Genomic DNA, 21,619 nt, shown 5'->3' with positions numbered 1-21,619 from the left:
TTTCTTGCCTTTTTGTGCAACTTTTTGGCACAGAATGATGGTTACTAACTTCACTGTCTGATTTCTGACTCTCCTCTTCATACTCATCCAATTGCGTTTTAAGCTGATTTATTTCCTGTGCATATTTATCCGTCAAAGCTTTCATTTCTTTTTCATGATCAGCCTGACGAGTTTTATGCTCAGCAAGTAAATCTTGGTATTTCCCATCCTGAATGCCCAGATGGTCACTGTACGTGTCCAATTTGGCATTCAGTGACTTGTTTTTATCTAACACCTTAAGAAGTGCTGTCATAAAGAAAGGCCAAGAGTGTATTATGAACGCCATTTTCCTTTCTATGTTCTTTTGTCCAGCAATTTCTTTAAGATATGTTATTATGTGTTCATCACTTAGAATTGTGTGTTTAGCTTCCCATTCTATGCCTTTCAACCAAACCTCATAGCTTGAATAATTTTCCATATGTTTATGAATATGGACTAAAGCATTTTTTCTTAGGTCTTCAATTATTTCAGTATTATCTGATACAGATGTATCGCTAGCCATATTTTTTTTTATACACCGATTTAATCTCAATACAAAACTCTTTTCTATATCAAGATTAATATTGCATGAATTACACCAATATTATTGTATATGGAATATGATTTCAACTTAAACGATCTCAGCAGTGTGCCTCCAATTTGTGGGGATATTTATGGGATAATAATAGTAAACAGTTGAGAATTGCCCACTATTTCAATTCTCAGATCCCAAAGATCGTTATCATGTAAGTGAAATGTATTCCATATAAATAAAATCACAATTTGTTATAAAAATAGATACAATTTATTGTGACAATTTAAATAATAATATGTAACATGCGTGATAATAATCAATAAATATTCAGTATAACATGGTATGCAATTAATGGCAATACACTCCAATGGCTGACACAGTCTTAATTGTCAAGACAAAATTTATGACGGTAGTTCACAGAAAGAAAGTGAAACTTACACACAGACACAGAGCTTGCAGCTTAAGGCCATAAAACTTTAGCTGACAGTTAGAATAACCCTTTCAATGCTGGCTAGACCTCCTAGGTAATTAGGACCTATTCTCATGTGATTTTAAATAAAATAACATTTATACCAGCTCATTAGTCATTTCCTGGAACCATCCAATAAGAGTAATCTACCATGGTCTATAAGCAGAATTTTAACTTGCCTAAACAGATATTTTATCTTATTTTAGAGCAAATCAATACACCTGGATAAATATCACGATATGCTAACATGTGATAAATCACATAAATACATCATTATTCTAATTCCATCTGCAGAATGGAATGGTTATAACTATGTACTTCTTATTTAACTAAGATTTCTAAATATCTAAATCTGATCGTGATTTATCCAGTCATATATCATGCTATTAGAAAATTTTAATTAATTTAGATTAATTAAATGAAACCAGTATAATTACCAGTTGAGTAGATATTTTCATCAGATTAGTAGGTAGTCTCAGGAACGGAATGTATGTGTGATTGGTGTGTAAGAAATTCTGAGTGCCCTGGAGTGGATATCTGTCATGGATTTCTCTGCATTGCCCCCGACTGCTCACCTCTTTGCTTCTTTGCTTCCTTTGCATACCTCTCTCTTCCCTTTGTCTTAACTTTTTAAGGGAAAATTCACTAGGTGATAGACCAATAGAAAACTGGAGGTGTGGTTACCTTTCAGATAGCAATTTAAGTATTTGGTCTATAGAGGGCAGTCTCGTCCCACTAAACATACCTATCCAGGAAAGAGTTAACTTTTCCTGGTGACTATTTTGACGTCATTTAGCTTATCTTTATGGTTATTTATAATTTAAGTTTTCTGTCAGTTCAAAGATTTTCTTTGGGCTTTCTTCAGACTATGTGTCTAGCAAATTCTGCTATAATTTCTAATATGACAGTTATAACTAAATATTACCCCTAAACTTACAATGGAATCTTATACAATATCGAAAGTAAAATTAAATTATTTAATCTTCTCTGTCACAAATGTCTGGGTTTAGAATTAATTATATTCCATTAGTATTTAGACAGTCTGTCCATCCCCCGTTCTCATTTCTTATCAATTTGGTTTGTATATACTAAGCATTCCTTAGCTCCTGGCAAAGTGGTTAGTTTTACAGAAAGGATAGAAATCTTGTGTCTTTTGTAAACTTGAAAATAACAAAATGGAGTCTGCTCTGTTCAGAGTGACTCTGACAATATACATTTTAATTTCTATCATAGCACAAAATGTCTGCCGATATAAATACCCTGACAATATATAATTTATTTAATTTTTTTTTAAATATTTTATTTATTTTATTATTTTATTCATTTCTTATTGTAATTATATGTGTATATAAATATGAAATATATATAGATGTATTATATATATATAATATATATATATATATATATATATATATTATATATATGTAACATCATTCTAAGTGTATTTTAATACTAATATATATACTTATATTAACATTAAAATACATTATGTATGACATTACATATATATGATGTATATATATTATATTTATAATATATATATATATATATATATTTTTTTTTATATTTATATACAAATATACAAATACATTTAATTTATTTTAAAACTTGTTTAATCATTTTTTTTTACATTTCCCACCAGCAGGGGGACTGTCTGACATTTCAGACAGTCCCCCTCCTGGCAGATTCACAGCCAGCTATAGGGGCCCATGTGATCGCTCTTTGAGAGCAATCACATGGCCCCAGGGGGCCTGATTTGCCAGGGGAGGGCTGTCTGGGCTGTCAGGCAGCCCTCCAGAAGAGGATTGCAGCGGAGGTGAGTAAATCGGAGCTGCTGGGTGCGAAAGCCGTTACGGCATTCTATGCCACCGCAACGGCTTTAAAGCCCATTTAATGCAGGACGGCATAGAATGCTGTAACGGCGTTAAGGGGTTAAATGGACATTCCACTGCCCAAATGCAAAAACAAACAAACATAAAAATCTGTTTAATTGATATAGCCCCAAAGAAAACCTACATGCATTTAATTACACATTTTTGTGTTGGGTTTTAAAAACTGCTTACAAAAACGGCAGATGTCGTGTCTGAAGCCTTACCAAACTGTCCCCTTCTCTCCCAGCCCAGTTTTGCAAAATTCAGGCATTCTACATTGATGTGGTTGTCCAACTGCAGAGGTCCCCATGCAGCTCCATGAGAAGTCTATGCAAGGCAGATGTTCTAGGCAATTGCTGCCTCCACAGAGCTAAACAAACCAGGAAGTAAGAAGAGCACTTGTCTAATTGACAGCCACGGAAGTGTGACACGGTTATAAATTATGATTTAATCAAATAAGGGCACACTGTTCACTCCTAAAGCACTTCAACAAGCACTATTCAAAAAGTGTGTGCCATTGATAGAAATAAAATAAATTTAACATTTTAGTCTATCTTCACACTTGGTGATAGTGTACAGTTTGTGTAGTGTTAATGTATTGTCATTACAATAATTTAAATTAACTTTTCTAACACTATGTCAATAAAACACATGGCCTATTTCCTTCATGTCTCCCTACAGCTATTTACAAAATGCAACAATAATGTCCAGATCAATCAGGAACGCATAGATCTCCATTACTTGGGAAATAGGGGAACCTTCACTCTCTCTCTCTTTTCTCCTATCCTCTACCCTTTTTTTTTTTATTTTCTTTGGCCTGTACCTTTTGTATGATTGAGTATTGCATTGTTATTTTTTACTCACCTTTAAAACAAAGCATATTTAAACATATATATTTATATAATTTGCAATATATATAAAATAAAAGGTGTAAGGTATGAGTTCTTATTCCAAATAGAAAAGGTGTCATTGAACACTGATGTACTAATGTAATATATATTCAAAGCAAATAATAGGGCTAATTTAGCAAGTGCAATGGAATACATAAAAATATGTTATTTTAAGCAAAACAGAATGGAAAATAATAGTAATACAGTTTTGCAAGATATAACTGAAAGCAAACTCTGTAGATAATTCGTAAATCAATTTTCTCTCATACTGCAAAATCAATCAATCATTTTTTACCCATCTAGTGGGTGTAATTATCCTTTCCAATCCCATGAATGTCATTGTGTTGAGGTCATTATCATTCAAAGATTGGTAGCGTTAGACTAAATTAAATGATAATGCCCCTCTTTGGATGCAACAAAAGTGCTAATTAATTCTTAACATCAGCTGTCTAAAGCATTTCGTATATCATGTCTATAATGTATCAAACTCCATATACTAGTTCTTTACCCCTGGAGTTTTGTAATGGGGGAAAAAAATAAGAATTAAATTATAAATTATGTTCTACTCCCCGTGAATTCCTAGATTGACACGTTTGAATAAAACATAAGAAAATTGGTTTGCAATCATTAAAGGGTAATTTATGTGTAGGGAGGTAATCGTGTGCCATTTTACCTGGGCTCTGTTATCATGTTTTACTTAAGTTAGTGAATTTCAGAAGATAATTATCTACATATTTCCTAGATATTTTTTTCATGATTCAGTTAGTATTTTCCCCAGAGATAGTGAATGTCACGACACTGACATAATTTGCTTGATTAAATATGTCCAATCCTGTCCCTCCAGCTGTTTTTTGGATAACACTTCATGGCATGATGTGCCATCTGCTGACTGGCAAAGTACTCTGGGTAGGATAATCCAAAATGTTGTGCCAGAACTTGTTTTTAGTGAAGATGGTGTCTGTAAAAAAAATAGCAAACTACTGTTTAGATATTATCCTGTCTAGAGTTCCACTATACGTAGTTATTGTCTGACATCCAGCAGTGATTTTAACAGTTAGGGAGTCACCATCATTTACTATTTCAGTCTTTTGTATTAATTATTTTCTCTATAAGACTGTTTTTACCCACAATGTGCCGTAGTCATTTAACACTAAAGTATCATATATTTTGTTTTGTTATATATGGAGTGAAAAGGTAAATTAAGTAATTTCTTTATATGTATTAAGTTCTGAATTGCATAAATATGAAATAATACCAAAAATTAAATAATAAAAGGTATACTGGTCAATTACATAAATATCAGTGAATATCTTGAATGAACAGACAAGAGGCAAAGTTGGGATGAAAGTATAAACAAAACTTTACTGGGAATACAATTATGAAGCACAAAACAAATACTTTAAAACACATACTACTATAAACAATGCAATCAGTTAAGAAATCTACTTAGCTCTATTCATGGAGATTCAGTAGCTTACACAGGGTAATTGAATCAGCATAACACACAGAACAATGAGGTGAGTTCCTTGCCACATGTTCCATTAATGTACATGGGCACCTCAAAAGACACCTGGCTTCTTCCGACCCAGTCATGAAACTCCTCTCTAGTTACTGGTAACACCTTAAATAAACTCCTCATCTAGTATCCACCCACAGCGGTAACATAACCAATACCTAATGGGCATCTCTAGGAGGCGGATACAACATGTAATCATTTGTGAAAGGAAGTGACTCAAAGATTCTCACTTCCTCCCTAAAGGATATGTCTCAATGACTATGTGGCAGCCATCTTTATTCACTCAATGTCACAGTGCACACTAGGCCACGTATAGGTCACTTCCTCCCCAAAGCACATGTCTCATGGAATATGCAGCAGCCATATTCTTGCTCTTAATGTCATATAGCTCACCACACCCCCTAATGGTATCATAAGTTATTGCAAATGAATAGGAACACAATAATAGAGCATTTATAATTGCTCATAATCAATACATGGAGATATCTGAATTAGACCGTCTTAATGTTGGTCTCCCTCTTCAGTAAGTGTTTAGAGCTCTAAAAACCTGGCCTACCATTGGTCTGTCTTATGTTAAGCTGTCTCTAGTTAAGACATTCTTTGCAGAGAAAGAGTTCACCAGAGATAAATAAAAAATACATGTCTAATGTAGCTATGTAGTAGGGTATTAAAGCAGAGAAGACAAAACCATATGATGAATATCCAGTGTTTTAAAACAATAAAGTTGCTGATTTAACATGTTAAATTGCCCAAGCTGTCAGTGGCCTTTAATGGATGAAAAGTACTAGTTGTATGGTAACATGAGTGTCTGGTTTCATTTTGTCCCCTGGCAAACATAAAAATGGGATCCAAAGGCCCTTTAATAGGCTGACAATTTCCAATTTTTTTTTTATCATTTACTCTATTATCGCCTGATAACACTTTGCCAGTGCTTCCATCTTTATTAATTATAATTCACCAGTTCAAGCTGTTACTTCATTGCAGTCAATGACACATTTAAATTGAAGGGACCATTAATTAAATACATTTAATTAATGTAATTTATTTTTAAGATATTATTTAATTCATCCATGAAATCACTAAGGAAAACCAAGAAGAATTAAAAAAGAAAAAAAACTGGCGTCATTTTTTTTTTTTTTTTAATTATGCCAACATAATCAGATTGAGCATACGTCTTTGCATTTAGACTACAATGGATCAAAGCTGCATTGTTTTACCTAAAGGCTTTTAAGTGTGAAATCAACAAACCATTAATGATCATTTAATGTTCGAGTAGCACAATTAACTTTTATTAAAATTAATTTAACAAGAGAGTGCAAGGGAGCCTTGTTGTGCCATTGGAGACTAGATGAAAAAAACAGGGCATTGTGTATTGGTAATTTTGGTAACCAAGCTGCATGGTTATGATATTTTATATCAGCCTCTTCTTAAATTCTCCAGGTACCTCCCTGTAGAATGTGTTTTCCCCCTAATTAAAAATAAATGTTATAATAATCCCTTCTAGCAAGAATAAAATAGCGAAAAACAATTTGCATTACAATTAGAACACCCTGCATATTCAAAGTAAGTTTGAATAGCAAGTAATTGTGTTTGTTTACATGGCTAGATTTCCAAACTAAATACAACTTGACACATTAGGGACATATTAGAAAACCAGCTGAGTTCTCATATCACGATGTCAGTTAACTGAAGTAATATGATAACAAGAATATTAGATGCCTAAGCATGCACATACATGATTTTATAACACGCGGTTGTGGTATTAATTGCTTACATTTGTCTTGCTTCCTGTATGAAAGTATGGCTTTAGGACTGATTTGGTAGGAGTGTGTCATGTTGCCTAGTTATTCTCATTCTAATGCTCATTGTAACACTCTGCTCAAATCCTGATGACACCTCTTGTCAATCCAGCATTGATATCGATATAAGGAAACTTGACTCAGCTACCTCCAATCAATCCAGCACTAAAAACAATATGTCCACATTGGATTCACAGCCAACATTGATGCAAGTTTAGTGTCATGACACCGTTGAAGGTCAATTAAATTTTGCGTGCAATAAAGAAGCCACACACCAGGTCTATTTAAACTCAGCACACCTGTAACCCTGTTTTCTGGTCACTAGTAGCCCAAGAGTGCCTTTATTCTGAATTTGCTTATAATGGAATTTGACCATGGCTTGTTAATTTGACTAACCTGATTTCTCCTGTCCTTGGCTTCTCTTATCATCCCTTGACCTCGACATGTCTTTGACCATTCTTGCTTCTATTTATAATGTTAAGCCATGCTACCTCAAATGACCAGTAATGCCTACCGTTTTCCTTTTTTTCCTAGATATCTGTGTTGGGACTCCTTACTAATCCTGACATAGTGATGGCTAAGCTTAAACACTCAGTTGTTGCCGATGAAAAAAGTTTCCTTTGACACTACTCTTTAAGGCAGACATGCATACCTTTTAACATTGTAGTTATGGCAGTGATGCCTAGCTTGTGATATGCTAGCTAAATAAATGTTGGCTGATGGCTAGCCTGCAGAATGCTTTCTGTGGCTATGATGTCTAACGTTTTGGCATTTCACCTCTGGCAGTGATGGCTTGCCTATGATATATCATCTGTGATAGTGATAAGTAACACTATTGGCATTAATGGTAATCCATTGGCACTATACAGGGAGTGCAGAATTATTAGGCAAGTTGTATTTTTGAGGATTAATTTTATTATTGAAACACAACCATGTTCTCAATGAACCCAAAAAAACTCATTAATATCAAAGCTGAATATTTTTGGAAGTAGTTTTTAGTTTGTTTTTAGTTTTAGCTATTTTAGGGGGATATCTGTGTGTGCAGGTGACTATTACTGTGCATAATTATTAGGCAACTTAACAAAAAACAAATATATACCCATTTCAATTATTTATTTTTACCAGTGAAACCAATATAACATCTCAACATTCACAAATATACATTTCTGACATTCAAAAACAAAACAAAAACAAATCAGTGACCAATATAGCCACCTTTCTTTGCAAGGACACTCAAAAGCCTGCCATCCATGGATTCTGCCAGTGTTTTGATCTGTTCACCATCAACATTGTGTGCAGAAGCAACCACAGCCTCCCAGACACTGTTCAGAGAGGTGTACTGTTTTCCCTCCTTGTAAATCTCACATTTGATGATGGACCACAGGTTCTCAATGGGGTTCAGATCAGGTGAACAAGGAGGCCATGTCATTAGATTTTCTTCTTTCATACCCTTTCTTGCCAGCCACGCTGTGGAGTACTTGGACGCGTGTGATGGAGCATTGTCCTGCATGAAAATCATGTTTTTCTTGAAGGATGCAGACTTCTTCCTGTACCACTGCTTGAAGAAGGTGTCTTCCAGAAACTGGCAGTAGGACTGGGAGTTGAGCTTGACTCCATCCTCAACCCGAAAAGGCCCCACAGGCTCATCTTTGATGATACCAGCCCAAAGAAGTACTCCACCTCCACCTTGCTGGCGTCTGAGTTGGACTGGAGCTCTCTGCCCTTTACCAATCCATCCATCTGGCCCATCAAGACTCACTCTCATTTCATCAGTCCATAAAACCTTAGAAAAATCAGTCTTGAGATATTTCTTGGCCCAGTCTTGACGTTTCAGCTTGTGTGTCTTGTTCAGTGGTGGTCGTCTTTCAGCCTTTCTTACCTTGGCCATGTCTCTGAGTATTGCACACCTTGTGCTTGTGGGCACTCCAGTGATGTTGCAGCTCTGAAATATGGCCAAACTGGTGGCAAGTGGCATCTTGGCAGCTGCACGCTTGACTTTTCTCAGTTCATGGGCAGTTATTTTGCGCCTTGGTTTTTCCACACGCTTCTTGCGACCCTGTTGACTATTTTGAATGAAACGCCTGATTGTTCGAGGATCACGCTTCAGAAGCTTTGCAATTTTAAGAGTGCTGCATCCCTCTGCAAGATATCTCACTATTTTTGACTTTTCTGAGCCTGTCAAGTCCTTCATTTGACCCATTTTGCCAAAGGAAAGGAAGTTGCCTAATAATTATGCACACCTGATATAGGGTGTTGATGTCATTAGACCACACCCCTTCTCATTACAGAGATGCACATCACCTAATATGCTTAATTGGCAGTAGGCTTTCGAGCCTATACAGCTTGGAGTAAGACAACATGCATAAAGAGGATGATGTGGTCAAAATACTCATTTGCCTAATAATTCTGCACTCCCTGTATAGCAATGGTAGATCATTTTGGCACTATAATGACTGAATATTAAAACAAAATCTGCATTTGTAATAGTCTATGGCACAGCAACTGCATTAGTGATAACACATATAGTATTACATTTATGGGAATAATAGTAACTCTATGGTTGTAGATGTTAACTAACCATAAACACTCTGTATGTAGAACCGATGGCTTACCTTCAGAATTCTTGGAGCAGTGGTAACTAATATTAAGCTCTCAATAAATGTATTATTGTCACAATATTAACTAATGTGGTGTGTGTAGTAGATGCATGGAATGGTTACCCAATAAAGGTGGTATGATCGGTTACAGCTTTAGAGGGGTTAATCTCACCTGATTTATTACACCATGGTACGGATTAATTTGTCTGCCTTTAACCAGATTAGAGAAATGAGCAATCTGTCAACTCACAGGAAGATGATTGTACAAGGTTTTAAGTTGATTGGTCTCTGTTACCAGACCTTACCTTATCAGATGCAATTTGAGAGATAGCTTAAGAAATAACATCACACTTGCAATGTATTTTGTAAGTTCAATGAAGGGTCATTCACTTAAAGCTTAAGTTATTTTGAATGCTATATGCAGGGCTCGAGACCGTTCCCGCTGTTCCTGCAGGCACTCAGGGGGAGGCAAAAAATGCCACCCCTAAATGCCCCCCGTGTTCCCCTGTCCTGGGGGGCCCAAGAGGTGGCCTGATGGCAGACGCGGCAAGGGAGCTATGTCCTTTCTGCTCTGCTCCCTTACGTGCCTTTGCTGATGCCGGGAACCGAAATCTGACATCATATTCCGGCTCCCGGCATCAGTAGACAGCCCACGTGGTAAGAGGGAGCAGAGCAGAGAGGACACAGCTCTCTCGCCGTGTCTGACAGCGAGACAAGCGCCCGCTGCACTGAAGCCCCACTGGACCCCAGGGACAGGTCCACGCCAGCTCTCTAGGTAGGGAGGCTGGGTGGACATTTTTTAAATTTGAAAAAAATTTGAATAATTTGTGTCTGTGTGTGTGTGTCTGTGAGTGTGTGTCTGTGTGTGTGTCTGTGTCTGTGTCTGTGTGTCTGTGTGTGTGTCTGTGAGGGTGTGTCTGTGAGTGTGGGTGGGTGTGTTTGTGTGTATGTGTGTGTGTGTGTGTGTGTGTCTGATTGTACAGTTTCAGCCAGGTTTTAGAATACATTAACTGCCCCTGGTAAAACAGAAAGTGCTACAGCACCCTTGCTCCTCCTCAGGATAGCTGGCCTAAAACCTGAGATGAGCCAGAAAGTGAAAATATCCCCTGATGAAACCTAAAAAACGTTGCAATCCATTTTGAGCACAAAATCTAATTTCCTTATCATTTCATTGTCTCTTGCCATTTCCTTACCATTCCCCATTCCATTGACCCTTTACTTGTACAGTGAGTATTACGACTGTTCTGTCAATTCTCTCCTTTTTATCATGTTCGTGTGGTATAAATTTGTGTGTAACATAATTCGTATTTGTGTGCACTATGACTATTTTGTGTTCATAATAAATGTTTCCTTATTGCCTTTGCCTAGTTTTGCCTAGTTTACGAATCACATTAAAAAGGGACTTGTATAATATTTTATCTTTGGTAATCTGTGCCTTGTTTAGTTTAGTTTAATATAATTCATAAGTTGTCTTGGTGGTGGCAGCTACTATACTAGAATATATATGTATGGTGTTAAGATGTTTTTGTGTCATTATTTTGCATCTAGTGCAGACCAATAGTGATTTTTAACTCTTTCACACTCTGAATCAAGTCATATGACCATCTGGCAGTGATGGCTTTGGTAACACTGTAAATTCACATTTTCTCTTTGGTTCAGAACTGCAATAACCATAAGGTAAATGTAAGTGGCTGGCTAGGGTCCAGGAAACAGAGCTCCCCTGGAACCATAAACTTACTTGGATCCATGTGAAGAATAAAAGGGGCACAAATTCTTAATGTGCCTAGGGCTTGTAGGATCATAATCCTTTTCTGCAGATATCTGGTACACCTAGTTCTTAGAAACGCTGCACAAAAGGCATTGAGAATTATCAGTCAATAAAAAAAAAAATATTTTTATTGGCTTCTGATGAGGATTTTATATAAAAATAGTTCTATTTGAATTATATCAACACAAACTGAAATCAATACATAAATGAACACATAAACACAGAACAACCACCGCCCATTCTATGGATGGCTCTATCGTACCCTATTCCTTTTACCATAGGATAGTAAGGAGGAGATCTTAAATGTACTGAATTCCAGTATTCCAGGTATACATGAATTCCAGTATTCCAGGTATGATGTATTATCATAAACAGTCTTATCACAGTGGCATCAACCCCATTGTATTACCAGATTTGCATCTTAATAATCCTCTTGCAATGCAGAACTTTTTGCCCAGATTACTTACATGACTTTCTAAAGACAAGCCCAAAGCATTGTTTTAGTTTCAATTGTTTGGAGTTTGATGCAGTTAAGCAGTCAGTGGAGAGAAATATGCAAGCTGTACCATATAACGTCTGATTAGCTATAATTCTGTGTATTAATAAGTTATACATGCACTGTTCCTTTCGCTCTCTGTTTCTGTAATATATACATGTCTAGACAATCATATATCTGTACACTTCAAGTTCTTCACTGAAACTCCCTAGGGGGCAAGCTGCATTTGTTTCACAAAAGTTTATTTCTATCTTTTTTAATTTCATTAGAAATGTACTAATGAGGTTTTCAGAAAAATAATAAAACTCTCGGAGGAGCAGGATCACACTGTTCAATGCCATTTAAATGTCATTTGTTAGTTATGCTATAAAGCTGGGTAGAGTGGTTTAATGACATCTTCATATTTTACTATCTCATTGAGGTTAGTTCTGTATTTCTCGTTCACTGGGATGTAAGCTTAGGGAGTTGGCCGTCTTCACTCTTTCTACTCTTACATTTTCCTCAGGTTTTAACATAAGGAAAGATATTAAAGAAACATGGAAGACACTTCAGTTTAACTCAGTTTTGGATATACACCCATATTCATATATACACATACACACGTGTATACATTAGACTTGAGCACAGAGGAAAAATAGTTTCTGACGAACTACTTCATTCAAAAATGAATACAGATTTTAGTGTGTGTGGCAGCAGGGCTTGTCAGAAATCCGTGGAAGGTAATCAGATGAACCAACTAGGAACAAAAATGGGGCAATCAGTGTACTGCAAAATATATACATACTATAAATATTATGTGATTATGTGTATATTTAGCAGTACATATTTTGCAGTACTGTAGATCCTTATATACTTATGTATATAAGTCAATGGCTGGGTGCAATATTACCAGGGCTCCAGTATCCAATCATAACATATATATAATTATAAATGTATAAATATAGACTTTTCTGCTGTTTCTCCAATTAGTTGAGGATACACTCCAGCCTGGCATGCTGCTAAGGTTGGACCTGCTCCACTGCCATTGCCATGCGCCCTGGCATCATTGGCTGCCATCAGTTTGCTATCAAGGAGAGGAAGACATGCTGGTCAGGAGCACTCCACAAATCTGTGCTGAATTAGAAATATAGAAACATAGAATGTGATGGCAGATAAGAACAATTCGGCCCATCTAGTCTGCACAATTTTCTAAATACTCTTATTAGTCCTTAGCCTTATCTTATATCTAGAATAGCCTTATGCCTATCCCACGCATGCTGAAACTCCCTCACTGTGTTAACCTCTATGACTTTAGCGGGAAGGCTATTCCATTAATCCACTACTCTCTCAGTAAAGCAATACTTTCTGATATTATTTCGAAACTCTTGCCCTTCTAATTTAAGATTGTCCTCTTGTTGTTGCAGATTTTCTTCTTTTAAATGCCTAAAAGCCTTAGCCAGCAGCTCCTTAGCACAGTGGAATGGTGCAGTGTTGGGACACTATGGCACTATGAATAAAGAACCAAAACAAGCACGCCCATTACATGAGTCATTTGTATTATGATTATCCTATATAGCTTTTCAGAAATCTGGAATTAGGATGATCACCTTATTGGTCTGTATTCACATGAATTGCAGTTCATAACAGAACAAATCTCCAAGTCTAGCATGCATACAGAAACACGTTCAATTACAAATAAATATATTTAAACATGAACATTTCTACGGGAATTTCTTGGAAGTGCTGACAGGGACTGAAAAACAAAGTATGGTCTTATTGATGCATAATTTCATTGTTAGCCTCAATTCTCTTTTAATACTGAGAGAAAACTAACACATCCAATTACATAATTAGTGACAGCATTAATTAAACCCTTTAAAGGGAGAGGTAATTGCCCAAGTCCTGAACCAAAACAAAACCTAGAATATGAGCTATATTTTGGTTCAACCATAATTTACCTCAATCATATGAAGTGCACCCACACTTATTATATGTCATTTTGTTCAGGGGTTATAGGGCTTTCATTTCACATCAAATATTTATATAATGGAACACAATTTAATATGAATAAATTCTAAAAAAAAGTGTGAGAAATTAAGAAATGTTGTTTCTTTCCAAGTTCCACATGGCTTTAAAACACTCATGTTTGTGTTCAGTGGTGTTTCACAAGTACAACAGTAACCCCACTGTACAGGTTTTATGGGGTTTTGGAAAGTTACAGGGTCGAAAAGAAATCATTACCATTTCAGTCTTCATACCTGGAAATTTGACAAAGTGATTTTCTGGGCCTATGTCGCATTTGAGATAATATGGCAGCCTGTGTAATAACATTTCCACAATGATGGCATACCATTTCAAAAGCAGGAAACCAAAAGTATTCCAAATGGTGTATTTTCAGATGTTTGGTCTAGCCACTTTATCACAACTGCAGGCCCCATTAGGTGATTATACCTTTATTTGTGTTTTTTCATATACATGAATTTCATTTTCACAGGACATATCCTACTCCTAAAATGCATTAGTGTAAATGAGCTTCAATACTTTTACCTAGCATTGTCTCACCAACAGTTCTCCCATGTACCAGTTTTTCAGAATTTTTGGCAAGTCACAGGGTCAAATATATTAGATGCCCCTTTCAACTTGTAAATTTGACAGTGATTTTCTTCCTCTAAGTCACCTCTGAGGCTGTTTTTTTTTTTGCAACCCATGAAAGAAAAACACCACACATGATGGTATATAAGTTTTAAAAGTAGGTAATAAAGAGTATTTCAGTGTTATCTGTAGTGGTTACATTTTCTTGTGTGTGTTTTTACGCATTCAATTTTTACTGGAAATTTTATAATTCCAGTATGTGTTAGTGCAGTAAAGCCTTAATATGTTTATTTAACATTGTCTCACAAATATAACATCACCCCCTTGTATCTTTTTTTTTCAGCTTTTATTTTCTGTAATTCATACAACAAAATATATTAGATGACCTTTTAAACTTCAATAAATATGGTGTACAAGCGCTATGTTCGCGAAAAATATAGTCATATCAAATAAGAGTATAAATCAATGAATATTAAATTATAAGCCACTGCCACACTGTTATGTGCAATTCCCCACAACTCAGAAAAAGTAAATAAACACTAACAAATACACAGTGGAGCTCTATATTGTGAACAAGTTCAATCAGTATAAAAATATACAGTGATACCTCAAAAAATATATTTTACTCATCTGTAAAACTCCTTGTATAATCTGGTGTATAGCTTGATAAAACAAAAAATATATACAAAAGAGTGTAAAATCCTTAAACAATATGGTATAAACAGTATCTAAAATGGAACACTAACATTTCAGAGCTATAAAACCTGGTTGTAGCAGCTTTCAGGCCTGTATAGATGACAATGTCCTTCTTGATGGAGATGTTTTGGGAATGTTGTAGCTTTCCCCAGCAATCCTGGAGGTAATCTCAGAAGAAAATATATTGTGTCGTAATGCTCTACGGACCTCTCAGTATGTAAACAAGGTAAAATACTCAAAAACATAGAGCTTCTTCATGTGGCAGTGTATGGTTCAGGACCATACCCCCTATTCTCTGATATACAAAAACTTGATGACCAGAAGAAAATTATATCAATACGTACTCTATTTAACTCTAAAGCAAATGTAAAAACAAACAATATGTCAAATATTTTCCAAACTCTGATGCAAGTTTTGTTGGTTAGGCCTCCTCAGTTAGTTTGAAGACCAATTGTTGCCATTTAAAATATTTAACCAGTGCACAAGACTATTATTATTATTTTTTTAAACTAAAGTGCGTCATGCAATTTGCAAAGCAACCTATATACACATAAAACAAAAAACAACTGTTTAAAAAGTTAGTGAAGGTCCTGCTCAAGCAAATGTACAATCTAAAGTATACACTGCAACAAATTCATGTTTTCATTTCACTAGTTACTTTAGGGAGAGACTCATTCTATGGACATGATAGGCAATTAAAAGATGTTTTGTTTGTTTTAAAATTTTATTTCAAGTCTAAAATGTTGAATTAACCTAGAATTAACCCAACAATGAGAAAAACGGTTATACGCTTTTAAATTCACATAATTTGCTTTGATTCCTGTTAAGTCTACAGAATAATCTGAGCAGGGAGGGTGTGAGCAATATTTTGAGGGCAATTTAGCAAAGGCCGGATTGGCTCATACATCTACAAATGCAGACATTTAAACTGCTTGTGGAGAGATAAAGTCTTATATCGCTGGGAGGTTAGTTCATTAGGATAAATGATAGCATTTAAATGCATTAAAATGAGCAAATTTAAATATTGTAATATATTCTAATAACCTTACCTCTAGAGATGTCTTATTTATCTCCATGCGATCAATAGGAATGTCTCCCTTTTGAGTAATTGAAACTAATCAGCACCCTTATAAAATTAGTTTTGCTGCCTATTCATAAATTCATATGCATTATAACTGTATGCTACATCAATTACTGTAAGCATTTATCACTCCACACTTTTCCATAATGTTTGTACATTTGCTTGTACTCATTTTCAAATTTCCAACTATATAAGGAGTGAAAATCAAAATATTGAGAATATATAAATGCTTCAATCATATCAGGCTACAGTTTGCTGATATCATAAATCTTTCCTTCATAACTATTTTTAAAAATATCATTTTTTTTTTATTGCTTTGGGCACTTTGACCACCTCTGTGTTCCATGAATCTCGCTTTTAAGCCTTGAACTATGTACCAACTTGTCTGGTTACAATTACGTGTCTAATAGTCCACCCATTTATTCTGGTCCGTGACTTTGCTGGTGCTTTAATAATAATAATAATAATAATAATAATGACACAGTATGTATAAAGTACAGACAGTAACTCTTGTGTCTTATCTGCTGAGGTTTGTAAGAACCTCCTGATGGAACTAAGCTGAGAAATAGGTAGCTGAACTGAGGAATTGGTACTTGACAAGTCTAGTATAGGACATACTTGGCAGGACTGTAGCAGAGAATAATGAGATGGAAGATGATTGGATCAGATCACAAATCAACAGAACTTCAACAGACTGTGAATTAATAGGCTTATACTTGATGCACTTGAACATGCACACCTTAACTGGACTCGGACCTAGTAGTGTTTGCCACGACTACACATGAACTTACTCTAAATGGACATAACTCAGATGTGTCAGATTGATGAAATAAGTGCTGTAGCAACTTGGCAACTCTATGAGCAATTTAAGGGATGCTCTGGCATTTTCACCAATTCTGTTTAAATAATATAATTGTGTGCCACTTCCTAACAATTCCTACTAATTCATGTTCTCAGGTCCTGAAAACTTACCTTTGATATGTTTTAAATGCAATCATGGGAAATATACGATTAGCACTGCAAAATATAATTATCTAGTTAGTATTACAATTGTTTAGCTAGAATATGTTTATTAATATTTGTTATATTTTCTTTAACATCTTTTTATTAAACATTGTCGTTTGCTGCACTTTTAGTGATTGCCATTTGGGGGTTACTTGTTGGAAGTAGCTCTGTCAAAATACCTCATGCTGTTAATAATCTATATTAAAGCTGTACAAAATTAAAGGGTTGGTTATGAATGCTTGCAAATATATCTAGGCATCCTTTAACTCTGTTGTTAATGTAACTAGGTGATTTCTATTGTTAGTGTACCTAGGTTACACCTGGACACATGACTGGTGGCCATCTTGATGCTCTTTGAAGCACGTAGTCAGCAGCCATCTTGATGCTCCTGAAAGTATAGCACTGAAGTTATTGTGAAACCCTTTCGAATTGCTCAAACTAGTTCTTACAAAACCAAGAACCACAACAGGGTCATAAAAGGAGGTGAGAATTTATTAGAAAGGTGGTAGATTCAAAATATCACCCCATTAATTTCTCCATTCTGTATACTTCCTTGTTGGAATAACAGGGGAATTTATGTTGGCATTAGCACGAACTGTGTAATATCCCTTGAAGGAATTAACACCAACTGGCACACTTCATGCTACTGGCACATAATCCTTCAGACAGAAGAGGCTAGGGTGCCTAACTAAAGCTAGGTTCTTTTGTTGTTTTTCATAGAAATGCTTTATAGAATCATAAAACTGCTAAGAAATAAAATATAACTAATTTTTATGATTTTTTTAGAGTTAAGTAAAGAAAATTGTAATTGTCTGTTCCTTTACATGGACAGTAAAACATGTAGGTGTTATATTGATATAATGTAGAACTGATCATTTCAGGGTTTTTTGGAACACAAACATCCAAAGTTTCTAATATTGGTTGCAGTAAAACTGCTGAGAGTCTTTGAGAATGTCTTTCACACCACAACAAATCTATAAGAATTAGATTACACCATATTACATAAGAACTATTGAGATTATGTGAAAATAAGTCTCAAATAGCAGCTTTTCTAGAAGATTGTAGAGCTATTGTGTATTTACGCTAAGCCAAAAAGTGTTAAAAACCTAAAACATGTGAACAAATATTGGAGATGCATTTCTTTTTTTATAACCATGTAGATGTCAGATTCCAAGATCTTTGTAGCACACAACTTTTGTTGGGTGACTTTCTGATAATAAAGCAATTTAATAAATAATCAAATAAATAAGCTAACTAATTAATGATATTGTCGTGTACGCCCTTATTCCCTTTTTTCCTCTGTATACTTAAAATCCAGATGAGATTCCTGATGGATTGAGCAAACAGCCTTCCACTCTAGGTACCCATCTAGAGGTGATCACAGGAAAGGCATACATTGAGGAGAGATTCTGGAAGCAGTGTAAGGAGTAAGTACTGCAGTTTGCATGTTTATGATTAATGTATGTCCCACCGATGTTGGGGTACTTTGACGTAGTGGTGGGCTTAACACAATATGGCCAAATAGTAAAATTAAATATCCGTATTTGTTTGTGAATATAAGTGATTTTAAATAGCCTTGTAAAATATGTTTAATTTTTTTTTTTAAGTTTGTGCAATAGAATAAAAAAGCAGTTTGAACCATGGGGTCACTTTCACCCAGTGTGTTGCTATTTTGCACCATTAACCCTTTCATTACTGAGTCAGCATTTAAACATAAAAAAAAACAACACTTGTGTATAGATTGATTGTCAGACCAAAAAGAAAAAAATAATGTAAATTTACACCATTTTATTTTTTACTCAATTATTCAACCTTTATAAAAAAATATTTGGGAAATACAAACCTTTAGACTATATGTAGTATCATAAATTGAGTTTTTTTTGTATCACACCAATGGCCGTTTAAGTACCTCACGTAAGTAAGCTCACGTACCATGTTAAGGCAAAAACTCTTAGGTGAGTCCTACACTAATAATCACCAAGTAAACGTAACAGTGGGGCTTAGTTGAGCAGTTAGCGGTGCAGGTTAGGCAAAGAAATGCACAGATTATAGTAGGCCTGAACTGGTACACTGTGCCAGAGATCTCAGGGCCATATGGCCACAATAGTCTTATTGTATTTGTTTTATTCTCGTAAATTTGCATTGCCCGGCTTATGTGTTCACTCATACAAAACACTTTTATCCTTTAATTATTTTATTTTTTATATTCATTTTATTCTTAGTTTTTTTTTTTTATCTATATCCACTGTTTTATCCATATTTTACCCATATTTTAATATAATTACACAATTAAATATTTAGTCATTTTACCCTATTGATCCTATTCTGGAATTTCCAACTACCATCCATATATTTTATATCTTTTCCTTTTTAACATTTTCATTAATTGTTTATTAGTATTTGTATTAATAGTTACATAGATAAAATAACTTTTTTACACCCATCTTATTAATTCCCTCTATGGCCCTGGTGCGAGGTGATCACATTGATGCCATTTTTATACACCCCACTATATCCCTATATTTATAAGGTATGTTACTTTATAAGTCCCTTAACCCTCACTTTACACTTTAATCTCACTTTTTAGCCACCACTACAAGGATTGAAGATACAGGCATTCATATAGTTCCTCCTCCTTTCCACCTTGTGCTACCCAATTTAATGATTATATGATGCTATGAAAATAATGGTATATTTAGAAAGACCATTTAATGGCTAGAAAATCGATATATAATATATGTGGGTACAGTAAACGAGTAAGAGGAAAATTACAGCTAAACACAAACACAGTAGAAGTGTAAAAACAGCCCCGGTCCTTAACAGTAAGAAAATTGAGAAACGGTCTGCTCACTAAAGAGTTAAGGGTACCTGCAGATATATAAAGTGAAGTCTGAAACACAATGCCTGTAGGTGCTCATCTTCTTGTCTGAGATCGTTGTGGAAACATAATTTGAGTTTTTGTGCCCATGGAGGACTTTCAAACTTGCGTACACTTGTGCATCATCTGCATATCTTAGCTATAAGCTCTCAAAAGGGGCTTTAACTTCAAGACGAGACCTGACTCCATGCTGCTTAAGTCAGCTGTGATGTTTTTTTGTTGTTTTTTTTTTTAAATCTGGTTTTAAAACAGTATCCATTGCTAGGGGTACCTGCTGAAATATAGAGGATGACGTCTAACACATATTGCCTCTCTATGCTCATTTGCAAGTCAAGCTGGGAACTTTGGAATAGTTGTGGAAACACATTTTCTTCAGTTTACGTGCCCTAGGAGATCGTTCTATTAAAGTCCAATTTGTGATATGTAAGTGATAAACAACAGTAAATTCTCTCTTTATGTCTGTCTCTCTCTCTCTCTCTCTCTCTCTCTCTCTCTCTCTTCGCAGCCATAAAGCTTGACCTATAATCTTGCTTAGAGAGAGGGACTTTTCTGTGTACATTTATATACAAAATTACAAGACAGAATGGAGCCTGAGCAGAGAAAGGCACTAAAAAAGTGTTTTTTTTTTTGTTTTTTGTTTTTTATGTATTCTCATATTTATTTATTTTTAGGATCTGGCCCATCTAAACAAATGAAGGTAAAACTCCTTGTGGGTTAAATAATTAAATATTGTCATTATTATAAAATATTATCATAATCTCATTTATAAGAGCTTTATTTTGTGAATTTACATTCAAACCTTGTGCATGCCAGATGTCATGAGAAACCAATGAAATTTTAATGGGTTTAGTTCACCATGAAGAGTGACGTATAATAGTATAATAACAAAAGCTTGTTTAGCAATGAATATACCTCTATAATTGGCATGTAAGCAATGCCACAGAGGAGACCACTGTTGCCTAGGTTGTTCTGTTAAATGAGTGCCACTTGGAGCATCATTCACAGTGACTTAAAGTAAATACTGCCTGGATTGTTTAATGACCCAGAGCAGCACTAGTTAAGAAACAAAAATTATATGTTAACCCCTTTACTACTGAACACATGTTGATTGAAAAACATAGGCATAAATGTATTTGAAGCAAGGTATTTCTAACTGGCATATAAATGTATTTTTACTTTGATTTCGTTCATGGATTGCTTTGCAGACAAATACAAATATTAAAACTATGTAAATTTACATGTTTTATGTTTCAATTAATCTTCCAGATTTTATAAAAATGTTTGCTAAATTAAAAGCTAAATTAAAAGCTTAAGACCAGTGCTTCCCAAATCAGTTCTCATGGCACACCAACAATCCAGGATTTATGTATTTCCCTTTTTTGTTCCAATGGAGATACTGACAAAACCTGGACTGTTGCTGACTAGTGAG

This window comes from Pelobates fuscus, chromosome 3 (genome assembly GCF_036172605.1).
Source record: "Pelobates fuscus isolate aPelFus1 chromosome 3, aPelFus1.pri, whole genome shotgun sequence".
Lineage (NCBI taxonomy): Eukaryota > Metazoa > Chordata > Amphibia > Anura > Pelobatidae > Pelobates > Pelobates fuscus.
The sequence above is the reverse complement of the archived record's forward strand: the minus strand, read 5'-3'. Positions refer to the sequence as shown.